The sequence below is a fragment of the Pristiophorus japonicus genome, chromosome 18, assembly GCF_044704955.1.
Source record: "Pristiophorus japonicus isolate sPriJap1 chromosome 18, sPriJap1.hap1, whole genome shotgun sequence".
In the NCBI taxonomy this organism is placed as follows: Eukaryota; Metazoa; Chordata; class Chondrichthyes; family Pristiophoridae; genus Pristiophorus; species Pristiophorus japonicus.
The window spans coordinates 92,879,616-92,892,945 of NC_091994.1; positions in this window are offsets into that span (position 1 = coordinate 92,879,616).

Sequence of the window (13,330 nt, forward strand, 5' to 3'; positions counted from 1 at the left end):
CTATCTGTTTTTATATTTCGTGCTAGTTTACTTTCATAATCTATCTTCCCTCTCTTTATCATTTTTTTAGTCATTCTTTGCTGGCATGAGGTCCAATGATCCAGCCCAGGGTGTGACCATGTGACCCAGCACAAGGTCTCTCTCTCCTGTGGGAGTGATCATTGCAGCCAGTGTGGCTAGACTCGGTTACAGCCAAGCCCGACCCTGTCCTCAAATCCAGTGACTTGGCTGTGCACAGTAATACAGAGAAGTTTCATTCCGGATGCAGGGTATTCAGCCCAACTGTCTGTCTCTGCCTTTACACGCCACGCGAACAAATAGTCCCAATCACATTTACCCACCCTTCAACCCCTACTCCTTCATCCACCTCTCCAATCTAGTCCTGAATGTTGTGACAGTTTCTGCCTCAGCCACAAAATCTGGAAGTGAATTCGACAGCCTCACAACTCTATCTGAAGACGTTTCTCTTGATCACTGTGCTAAATCTCTTACATTTAATCTTGTATCGCTGGATCCTCATTTTGATCCTTCAACCACTGGAAACAGATTGCATCTATCTACCCTGTCTAATTCTTTCAAAATTTTAATCGATCATATTTTGCTTGTGTCAGCCGTGGTGCAGTGGGTAGCATTCTCGCCTCTGAGTCAGAAGGTTGTGAGTTCAAGTCCCGCTCCAGAGACTTCAGCACCAAAACCTAAGCTGACACTCCAGTGCAGTACTGAGGGAGTGCTGCACTGTCAGAGGTGCCATCTTTCGGATGAGATGTTAAACCGAGACCTCATCTGCTCGCTCAGGTGGATGTGAAAGATCCCATTGCATATTTCAAAGAAGAGAGGAGAAGTTATCCCTGGTGTCCTCGCCAATATTTATCCCTCAATTAACATCAGTTAAAACAGATTATCTGGTCATTATCACATTGCAGTTTGTGGGAGCTTGCTGTGCACAAATTAGCTGCTGCGTTTCTTATATTACAACAGTGAGTACACTTCAAAAGTACTTCATTGGCTGTAAAGCATTTGGGACGCCCTGAGGTTCTGAAAGGAGCAATATAAATGTAAGTCTTTTTAATCTGTACTCTTCTAATGAGAAAAGACCCACATTTTCAGGTCTATCTTTATTTTTGTATTTCCTATAGATTTGTCACATGCCAACCCTTGGGAAACGTGCTGCAACATGAAACTTGTGTAAGGCACTCCATTCTAACTTGTTTTAACCGAGACCTAATCAGTTTCAGTGTCCTGCAGTTCACAGATGAGTGGATGCGGGAGGGAGATGACTGAAGTGCCTCGCGGTATGAAGATGCAGATATGGAGAGTGCTGAGTGTTGGTGAATGAGTCATTGGCGCAGATGTGGATTTGTGACACCGTGAGCCGTGGAACACTGAGATGGAGCAGGTGCAGGGAGCCAGACCCTGTTAATTGGCACCATTAGGGTCTTGGAAAAATTGAGCTTATCGATCAAATCTCTTGGTAACCAGCTAGCATTGACTCTTAAAGCAATTGGTAACTCCCGGTATCTAACTCAATAGTCAATACCGTTCTTTCAAACCGATTCTATCACTGGGAGGACAAATGCTCAACCTTCGAGTGATAACGGAATTAAAAATGCTAAACTGGGCCAATGATTAAAAATTACCTTCAATGTTTGTAGAACAGAATCATAGAATAATACAGCACATAAGGAGGCCATTCTGCCCATCATGCCTGTGCCTGCTCTTTGGTGGAGCTATCCAATTAGTTCCACTCCCCTGCTCTTTCTCCATAGCCCTATAATTTTTTTCCCTTCAAGTGTTTATCCAATTCCCTTTTGAAAGTTCCTATTGAATCTGCTTTCACCATCCTTTCAGACAGAGGTCGACCGATTTTAGGATATTAAGGGATATGGGGATAGTGCAGGAAAGTGGAGTTGAAGTAGAAGATCAGCCATGAACTTATTGAATGGCGGAGCAGGCTCAAGGGGCCAAATGGCCTACTCCTGCTCCTAATCCTTATGTTCTTATGTATTCCAGATCCTAATAACTCGCTGCATAGAAAGAATGTCGCCTCTCATTCTGTGTCCTCTCGTTACTGACCTGTCTGCCACGGGAAACAGTTTCTCCATATTCATTCTATCAAAACCGTTTATGATTTTGAACATCTCTATCAAATCTCCTCTTAACCTTCTCTGCTCTAAGAGCAACCACAGCTTCTCCAGTCTCCACATTATTGAAGTCCCTCATTCCTGCTAGAATTCTAGTAAATATCTTCTGCACCCTCTGTGAGACCTTGACAACCTTCCTAAAGTGCGGTGCCCAGAATTGGACACAATACTCCAACTGGAGTCTATCCAGTGATTTTATAAAGGTTTAGCATAATGTCCTTGCTTTTGTACTCTATGTCTCTATTTATAAAGCTAAGGATCCCATATGCTTTTTTAACCTTCTCAAGTTATCCTGCCACCTTCAAAAGATTTGTTTACATAAATCCTCAGGGCTCTCTATTCCTGCACCCCCTTTAAAATTGTATATTAGTTTATATTGCCTCTCCTCATTCTTCCTACCAAAATGTATCACTTCATACTTCACTGCGTTAAAATTCATCTGCCATGTGTCTCCCCATTTCACCAGTTTGTCTATGTCTTCCTGGAGTCTGTTACTATCCTCCTCACTACTACATTTCTGAGTTTTGTGTCATCTGCAAACTTGAAATGATGCCCTGTGTACCCAAGTCCAGGTTGTTAATATATATCAAAAAGAGCAGTGGTCCCAACCTCAATCCCTGGGGGGGACACCACTTCACACTTCCTCATGTCTGAAAAACATCAAGTCTTGGCCACCACTCCAACTACACAACCCCTGTGGTTGGCTCAGCTCTAAGCTTTATTTGATGTTAAAAATAAAAATAAATTTATTTTGATGTTAACATTTAAATTAATGTATTGCGATGTTTCAAATAAATGGTATCAGCCTTAGCATGCTCACCACTTAGTCAGAAGATTCTGGGTTTAAGTACCACTCCAGAGACTTGAGCACAAAATCTAGGCTGATACTCGCAGTGCAGTACTGAGGGAGTGCTGCACTGTCGGTGGTGCTGTCTTTTGGATGAGACAATAAACTGAGGCCCAGCCTACCCTTTCAGGTGGAGGTAAAAGATTCCCTACCACTATTTTCAAGACGAGCAGGGGAGCTTTCCCTCGGTATCCTGGCCAATATTTATCAACAGCAACTTGCATTTATATTTAAAGTAGTGAAATGTCCCAAGGCGCTTCATAGAAGTGATTCTCAAATAACATTTGATGGGAGCTACATAAGGATATCTTGGGACAGGTGACCAAAAGCTTGGTCATAGAGTTGGTATTAAGGAGCATCATAAAGGAGGAGAGCGAGGCAGAGAGGTTTAGGGAGTGAATTTTAGCGCTTAAGGCATAGACAGCTGAATGTAAGGCTGCAAGTGGTGGGATGGGAATTTTAAAATTGAGCCATTGCCGGACTAGGAGCCAAAGTAGGTCATTGAGCATAGGGGTGATGGGTGAACGAGACCTGGTGTGAGTTAGGATGCGGGCAGCAGAGATTTGGATGAGCTCATGTTTATGGACGATGAAAGAAGGCTGGCCAGGAGACCATTGGAATAATCAAGTTTAGTGGCAACAAAGATATGGATGAGGGTTTCAGATGAGCTGAGTGAGGGGCGGAGACGTGCAATGTTACAGAGGTGGAAGTAGGTGAGGTCTTGGTGATGGAGCAGATATGGGGTCGGAAGCTCGGCTCAGGGTCAAATCCCTCCACCAACATCACCAAAATAGATTATCTGGTCATGTATCGCTTTGCTGTCTGTGGGATCTTGCTGTGTACAAATGGCTGCTGCATTTCCAACAGTGACTACACGTCAAAAGTACTTAATTGACTATAAGGCACTTTGAGCCATCCTGAGGTTGTGAAAGGTGCTATGTAAATGCAAGTCTTCAATTTAAATGAAAAAAAAAATGGATTTTTAGTTTTACAAAAGCCTTTTAGTTTCCTGTTTACATTTTAAAAATTTCTGGACAATCCATCCTGAAACTGAACTGTCCACAGACACCAGTAAATGGCTCGGGATGTCAGCGTCCTGGAGAACTTTAGCAAAGGGTGGCCCAAGGTCAGAAATAAAGTGAAGTTGGAGAGCTGAGCCAGACATGAGAGCTCCCAAACCCAGGGCCGCACAGAATGAGTCCAGGAGCAACTCTGCTCGGTCAGGCATTGAGTCTCCCCTGAAATGAACATGGGCTCAGGAGGAGGGGTCTCAGCTGCTCGATAACTCGGGTCGGGTAATAATGCAACTTTCTCAATCTCTGTCTTGCTGGGAAGTGCTAACTGAAACTTGGTTAGTAATTGGACCATTAATAACCGTTGCAAACCTGAAATTCTGCTTCGTCATCTCAATGAAAGTAACAGAAAATAAAAGACAGAGTGACAAACTTCAGAAGATGGTTAAAAGTTTTACAATAAAACATTTAGAAGAATGATGAGTTTCTGATTGAGGTTTTAATCTGGGTCTTATTAATAGAGTGTTGATAGAGTAGACACGTAGAGTATTTTTCCACTTGGGGCAAGAGCAACACCAGAGGCAATCAATATAAGAAAGTCACCAAGAAATCAAATAGGGAATTCAGAAGAAACTTCTTTACCCAGAGAGTGGTGAGAATGTGGAACTCGCTCCCATAGGGAGTAGTTGTGGCAAATAGTATTGATGCATTTAAGTGGAAGTATATGAGGGAGAAGAGAATAGAAGGTTATGCTGATAGAGGTAGATGAGGAAAGATGGGAGGAGACTCAACTGGAGCATAAATGGATTGGTTGGACCAAATGGCCTGTTTCTGTGTTGTATATTCTATGTAATTTTTGTGTTTGATACTTTCTGTTTGAGGGGGAAGATGGCAGCTGTTTAGCTGAAAGGAAATGCAGTTCATTTTGATTGAAGTGCAGCCAAGTATGCTGCTTTCAGTAGGGTCATGACTTTTCATTGGGGTCATAACTTTATATCAGTGTTGTCACCTTTAATCAGGGTCATGGCCTTTCATCAGGGTTGCAACCTTTCAACAGGGTATTTTGATGGTAACTCGCCCAATTGGCTAATTTGCATGTGTGAATTTATTTGGTCAAGGAGGGGGCATCACAGCTGAGCTCAATAACTCCTCGTGTTATGTCCACAGACCTGCTACATTCCAGCAGAGATCAGGAGCAGAATTCAGGCTCATTCTCCCTCTCCATAGTCCAGGAGTCACTGAGGCCAACCTTAGCATTAAACCACCGTGGCTGAAATGATCTAATTCAGCATAGATCAGGGATCAAACTAGATATCTTCCTGGTCTGTGTGTTTCAGCCTGAGGACTTTGGACTGGGATAGTTCCAGAGAAAGTGCAGAGTGAGGCTTCGGAGGCAATGCCAGTGAGGATGTGTTGGGGGACAGCTGCAGTGAGGTAACAGCATCTTGTGCATCCAAGAATAGAAACTTTGTTCTGGGCCGGTCCGAAGGGGAATAAGAACGCCTCACCCTTGCTGGAAATGATTCGAATGACTGAGGCTTCCTGACACTCATGGTGACTGCGAAACAAAAGCTACAAAAACTGCAAGACAGTTATTAAAACTGATGACGTTTGATATAAAATAACCAACAACTACAGTGTCTTTAATGTAGCAAAATGTGCCAAGGCACTTCACAAGAGCGGAAATCAGACACGAGCCACATAAGGAGATATTAGAATCAGGAACTGAAAGAGGTCAGATAACTGATTACTGATCGATATCAAATTTGTTCTGACGATACCACCTTCCATACCAGTGCTTCTGCGAGGTCTTCCTTTTTCCTCAACTGAGTTTCCCCTCCACCATATTTGACAGGGCCCTCGGCTGTGTCCGTCCCATTTCCCACACTTTTGCTCTCGCCCCTTCCCCTCCCTCCCAGAACCACAATAGGGTTTCCCTTCCACCCCAGCAGCCTCCAGATTCAGTGGATCATCCTCCACAATTTCTGCCACTTCGAGTACAATGCCACCACCAAACACATCTTCCCCTCCCCTCCCCTTTCAGCCGAAGGGACCGTTCCCTCCACGACATCCTGGTCCACTCTTCCCATCCCCAATACCCGGTACCTTCACATGCAAGCACAGGAGATGCAACACCTGCCCTTTCACCTCCTCCCTTCCCACTGTCCAGGGCCTGAAACACTCCTTCCAGGTGAAACAGCGATTTACTTGTACTTGGTCTACCATGTTTGCTGCTCACGATGCATTGAAGAGACCAAATGCAGATTGGGTGATCTCTTTGCTGAACACTTCCATTCAGTCCACAAGCATGACCCTGAGCTTCTGATTGCTTGCCATTTTAATTCCATGTCCCAATCCCACTTTGTTGTATTTTGCTTTTGTATTGAGTTGAACAATATCAGATAATAGAATCATAGACATTTATGGCACAGAAAGAGACCATTCAGCTCATTGTGCCTCTGCCAGCTATAAAAGCTATCCAGCCTAATTCCACGTTCCAGCTCTTCATCCATAACCCTGTAAGTTATGACATTTCAAGTGCTTTCTAAATGTGATGAGGATTTTTGTCTTGACCACCCTTTCAGGCAGTGATTTCCAGACCCTCACCACGCAAAAGTTCTCCTCAACTCTCTTCTAATCCTTCTACCAATTACTTTAAATCTATGCACCCTGATTATTGACCTCCCTGCTAAGGGAAATAGGTGCATCCTATCTACGCTATCTAGGCCCCTCATCATTTTATACACATCAATTAAGTCACCCCTCAGCCTCCTCTGTTCTAAAGAAAACAACCCCAGCCTATCCAATCTTTCCTCATAGTTAATATTCTCCAGTCCTGGCAACATCCTCGTAAAGCTCCTCTATAACCTTTTTAGTGCCATCAAATCCTTCCTGTAATGTGGTGATTAGAACTGCATGCAGTACTCTAGTTGTGGCCTAATTAGTGTTTTATACAGTTTTATACCTCTGCTCTTATATTCTATGCCTCAGCTATTAAAGGAAAGTATCCTGTATGCTTTATCTACCTGTCCTGCTACCTTCAGGGGTTTGTGGATCTGCACTCCAAGGTCCCTCTGTTCCTCTACACGTCTCAGTATCCTACCATTTAATGTGTATTCTCTCTTGCCTTGTTTGCCCTCCCCAAATGCATTACCTCACACTTATCTGGATTGAATTCCATTTGCCACTTTTCTGCCCACCTGACCAGTCCATTGATATCTTCCTTCCTCATTATCAACCACAAGCCAATTTTTGTATCATCTGCAAGCTTCTTAATCATGCCCCTTACATTTAAGTTGAAATCATTGACATATACCACGAAGAGCAAGAGACCCAGTACTGAGCCTGTGGAACCCCACTGGAAACAGCCTTCAGGTCACAAAAACACCCATCAACCATTACCCTTTGCTTCCTGTCACTGAGCCAGTTTTGGATCTGACTAGCCACTTTCCCTTGGATCCCATGGGCTTTTACCAATACTTCAATTTTTTGTAGGATAACGTGTCACTGGTAATGCAAAAGAAAACACTACAGATGCTGGAAATCTGAAATAAAAACACAAAATGCTGTAAGTACTTAACAGGTCAGCCAGCATCTGTGGAGAGGGAAACAGAGTTAATGTTTCAGGTCTATAAAAGCAAAATACTGCGGATGCTAGAATCTGAAATAAAAACAGAGAATGCTGGATATCTCAGCGGGTTAGGCAGCATCTGTGGAGAGAGAAACAGAGTTAATGTTTCAGGTTGATGACCTTTCGTTAGAACTGGTAATGCTCCTGCTGTTGCCATTTACAGCTCCCCCAAACCCATCCTTTGTTCTTTACTTGCCTCACTACTATCCCCTTTTGCCATGCACTATCTATTCATCATCATAGGCAGTCCCTCAGAATCGAGGAAGACTTACTTCCACTCTTAAAACGAGTCCTTAGGTGGCTGGACAGTCCAATATGTGAACCACAGTCCCTGTCACAGGTGGGACAGATAGGGAAGGGGTGGGTGGGACTGGATTGCCGCACACTCTCCACTGCCTGCGCTTGATTTCTGCATGCTCTCGGCGATGAGATTCGAGGCTCTCAGCGCCCTCCCGGATGCACTTCCTCCACTTAGGGCGGTCTTTGGCCAGGGACTCCCAGGTGTCAGTGGGGATGTTGCACTTTATCAGGGAAGCTTGTATCTTTTCCTCTACCCACCTTTGGCTCGTTTGCCGTGAAGGAGTTCCAAGTAGAGTGCTTCCTGCTTTCCACCATATCACAGACCTTCCCTTTTGTTCTTTACTCCCTTCCCCCTTTCCCTGCCTCTGTGCTGGCTAAAAACCTGTTACATCTCTAACTTTTTCCAGTTCTGACGAAAGGTCATCGACCTGAAGCGATAACTTTGTTTCTCTCTCCACAGATGCTGCCTGACCGGCTGAGTACTTCCAACATTTTCCATTTTTATATCAAGTGCCCATCTTGGTTATTGACCTTGATATCGGCACTCTGCTGTAGATACCGAAGTTCTACTCCTGGGCCAAGGTAGCCATTAACAGGTCCAGGCAACGAGTGGTCGAGGGGGTCGTTCTGGCCGACTGCCTGCCTGCCTCTCTTCCGCGGCTACATCCGTGCCCGGGAGATGGAGCACATGGTGCCCGCCAGCACGCTTGAGGCCTTCTACGACTGCTTCATCACTCCCCATAACAGAATTTTGATTTAATTTGATACGTTTCCGTTAAAGTTTGTTTAAGTTACAGTTTTATTGGTTGTGCCCCTTTAAGTAAGGGACATTTGCCACCTTCACTCCAGGGACTTGGGCACAAAAATCTAGGTTGACACGCCAGTGCAGTGCTGAGGGAGTGCTGCACTGTCGGAGCTGCCGGATAAGACGTTAAACCGAGGCCCCATCTGCTCTCTCAGGTGGGCGTAGAAAATCCTATGTCACTGTTTTGAAGAGCAGGGGAATTATCCCTGGTCTCCTGGCCAATATTTATCCCTCAATCAACATAACAAAAAAACCCAGATTGTGGGTTCATTATCACATTGTTGTTTGTGGGAGTTTGCTGTGCGCACATTGGCTGCCGAGTTTCTCACATTACAACCGTGAGCAGCTTCAAAAGTGCTTCATTGGCTGTAAAGCTTCGTGGCGTCCGGTCGTGAAAGGCGCTATATAAATGCGAATCTTTTGATTAGTGATGACACCAGCCACCCATTAAGTTTCAACCAATAAGAGATGGATATCGGCGTTGCCCCTAGTGATATTGAAATGCGCCCCTTGCTCCGCCCATTGATTCCGGATAACGCGTGGTCCCGGTCTACGGGCAAAATTCAAGTGAGTACCGTCTTGAGTTGAGCCAAGCTGGTGCTAGCAGCTCCTCCCGAAGCGGCTCTTGTCACATTCCAAGCAGCATCTGGACAGCGGGAACCGAATGATGCGGTGGCGGAGCCCAGCGACTGTTTTATGGATCTGGTCGTTGGCTGCAGCGGCGGATGGCGAGGTACCGACTTAAATTAATGTGAATCCGGTTAATGTAACGCGGGTTGTAGCCACAATCAGTGCGGGCGGAGCATCCCAAGTGACTGTTCTTGAAAACCAATCTCCAAAGCTCGGGGAAGATTTTGATTATTGAGAAGTTTGCAAACGATGTTATATCCAGTTTGGATATAACAGGTTTGAGTTGTGTGGGTGTCGGGCGCTCTGTTAATGGGCGAGGTCCCTAGGGAACTCAGTCACTGCCCCCGGGTCCCAGCCGGGCCGCAGCCGCTACAGATTAAAATACTTCGGAATTCTGCTGATCTGGGTTAGCTGTTCGAAGGCAACAACTGCTCTCCACCATTTTAAGTTGAAGATGGGAAATATCAATTAGAATTACCACTTCCCAGCCACTGATCCTAGCGGGAATGTGTGGGTCACTGGGTTTGGCTGTGATTCCCCTGAGGCCGAACAGCCAACCTACTACCCGGGCTAACGTGCAGCCAGTGGCCACTTGACCAGGTATCATAGAAAATAGGTGCAAGAGTAGGCCATTCGGCCCTTCCAGCCTGCACTGCCATTCAATGAGTTCATGGCTGAACATGCAACTTCAGTACCCCATTCCTGCTTTCTCGCCATTCCCCTTGATCCCCCTAGTAGTAAGGACTACATCGAGGATGCTCTCTCCGTGGAACCAAATTGTGAATTAACCAGGACGATGCCAGGGATGGGAAACTAGTTATGAGGAGAGACTTGAGAAATTGAGAAGGCTAAAAGGAGATTTATAAGGTTTAGAAACCTATGATTTTTGATGGAGTGAATCGGGAAAGATTACTTCCTGTGGTTGGGGAGTCAGAGGGATTAGTTTTTGATTGATACAGGACTATAGGGAGAGAAGGCAGTGGGATTAGTTTGGGATTGATGTAGAGTTATTGGGAACAAGTGGGGCAGTGGGATTCGTTGTGGATTGATACAGAGCTGTGGGGTGAGAGTCTGTGTCCTCAGAAGAGCAGATGACATTTTAAAATCTTGGACTGAATTTTAAGACTATTTATAAAAAAATTATCCTGTAATATTTTATATTATCCAAAGAGAGTCAGAAAATGCTTGGGGCGGAAGATGGCAGTGCCAACTGTACCCTGAGAGTCAGCACCTGGAACTGTACCTCAAGGGAGAGCCAGCTTGGGTATGTACCCTGTGCAGAGTTGACACAGAGCGGAGAGGATAACATTTAATGTTCCTGGAACTATGGAAGATTCATGGAAATGTATTTATTTCCTGTCTGTTTTCTTGGGTGGTCTGGTCAATATTTATTCCTCAATCAACGTCACTAAAACAGATTATCCATTATCATATTGCTGTTTGTGGAAGTTTGCTGTGCGGAAGTTGGCTGGCGTGATTCCTACATTACAACAGTGACTACACTCCAAAAGTACTTCATCGGTTGTAAACCAATTCGAGACGTCCGGTGGTCATGAAAGGCGCTATATAAATCCAAGTCTTTCTTTTTTTGGAGTTGATTGATTTGCATGGACTATTACTGTTGTGGGTTTATCTTGTTGCTGACTATCTTGCTGTTTCATTGTTCTTGGAACAGGGCTTAAGCCAATAATTAGATCAGAGTGATTCATGTGGTTATTACACACATCAGATATGTCAAGAGGCTGTTCAGAGTTTAACCAGATGGATTTTCAGACTGAGTGGCTTCTCTGAATTGGAATCAGTCACTTTTCTGAGCAGCAGATATGTGTTGGGGGGAAAGGGCAGTGAACGAAGCAGCAGAGACTGACACTCCACAACCACTTCATTAACAGATTTTCATCATTTACTGAAAGAAGGAACTTGGCACTTTATGAGGACACAGGCAGTCGGGTGCAGTCATGTGTATATAATAAACGTGCTGCCACTCGACGACACCATCCAAAAACAGGTCGGGTTCCACATGTAAGCTGATGACACCAGCTCTACCTCTCGCGACACTTCCGCTGCCTCTGATTTGTCACACTGCTTGTCTGACATCCAGTCTTAGATGAGCTGAAATTTCCTCAAATTAAATATTGGGAAGACCGAAGGCATTGTCTTCTGTCCCCACCATTGATTCCATCCCCTTCCAATTTTAGTTTTTAAACATTTATTCATGGGATGTGGGCGTCGCTGGCAAGGCCAGCATTTATTGCCCATCCCCAAGTGCCCTTGAGAAACATAGAAAATAGGTGCAGGAGTAGGCCATTCGGCCCTTCGAGCCTGCACCGCCATTCAATAAGACTATGGCCGATCATTCCCTCAGTACCCCTTTCCTGCTTTCTCTCCAAACCCCTTGATCCCTTTAGCCATAAGGGCCATATCTAACTCCCTCTTGAATATATCCAATGAACTGGCATCAACAACTCTCTGCGCAGGGAATTCCACAGGTTAACAACTCTCTGAGTGAAGAAGTTTCTCCTCATCTCCGTCCGAAATGGCCTACCCCCTATCCTAAGACTATGCCCCCTGGTTCTGGACTTCCCCAACATCGGGAACATTCTTACCGCATCTAACCTGTCCAGTCCTGTCAGAATCTTATATGTTTCTATGAGATCCCCTCTCATCCTTCTAAACTCCAGTGAATAAAGGCCCAGTTGATCCAGTCTCTCCTCATATGTCAGTCCAGCCATCCCTGGAATCAATCTGGTGAACCTTCGCTGCACTCTCTCAATAGCAAGAACGTCCTTCCTCAGCTTAGACCAAAACTGAACACAATATTCCAGGTGAGGCCTCACCAAGGCCCTGTACAACTGCAGTAAGACCTCCCTGCTCCTATACTCAAATCCCCTAGCTATGAAGGCCAACATACCATTTGCCTTCTTCACCGCCTGACAAGATGGTGGTGAGCCACATTCTTGAACTGCTGCAGTCTGTGTGGTGAAGGTGCTCCACAGTGCTGTTAGGGAGGGAGTTCCAGGATTTTAACCCAGTGACAATGAAGGAACGGCGATATATTTCCAAATCAGGATGGTGTGCGACTTGGAGGGGAATTTGCCGGTGGTGGTGTTCCCATGCACTTTCTGTCCTTGTCCTTCTAGGTGGTAGAGGTCGCAGGTTTGGGAGGTGCTGTTGAAGAAGCTTTGGTGAGTTGCTGCAGTGCTTCTTCTAAATGGTACACACTGCAGCCACGGTGCACCAGTGGTGGAGGGAGTGAATGTGTAAGGTGGTGGATGAGGCACCAATTGAGTGAGTTACTTTGTCCTGGATGGTGTTGAGCTTCTTGAGTGTTGTTGGAGCTGCACTCATTCAGACAAGTGGAGAGTATTCTATCACACTCCTGACTTGTGCCTTGTAGATGGTGGAATGGCTTTGGGGAGTCAGGAGGCGAGACATTTGCTGCAGAATACCCAGCCTCTGACTTGCTCTTGTGGCCACAGTATTTATGTGGCTGGTCTAGTTAAGTTTCTGGTCAATGGTAACCCACAGGATGTTGATTTTCGGGGATTCGGTGATAATCACGAAGAGGTGGCTAGACTCTCACTTGTTGGAGATGGTCATTGCCTGGCACTTGTGTGGCGTGAATGATACTTGCCACTTATCAGCCCAAGCCTGAATGTTGTCCAGGTCTTGCTGCATGCGGACATGGACTGCTTCATTATCTGAGGAGTTGCGAATGGCACTGAACACTGTGCAGTCATTGGTGAACATCCCCATTTCTGATCATGTGATGGAGGGAAGATAATTGAGTTGCTGCTTGTATTTATGCATTGCTGCACTGATCTTGCACAGTAAGTATTCAGAGAACTTTCTACCTGTGGCCAGGACTGCATAATATATGTGCCCATAAATGTGTAGGTTGGCAGAGAATGTGGGTACACTCGGGCTTGCAGAGCTGATACAGGCAATTGACAATGAAAGCTG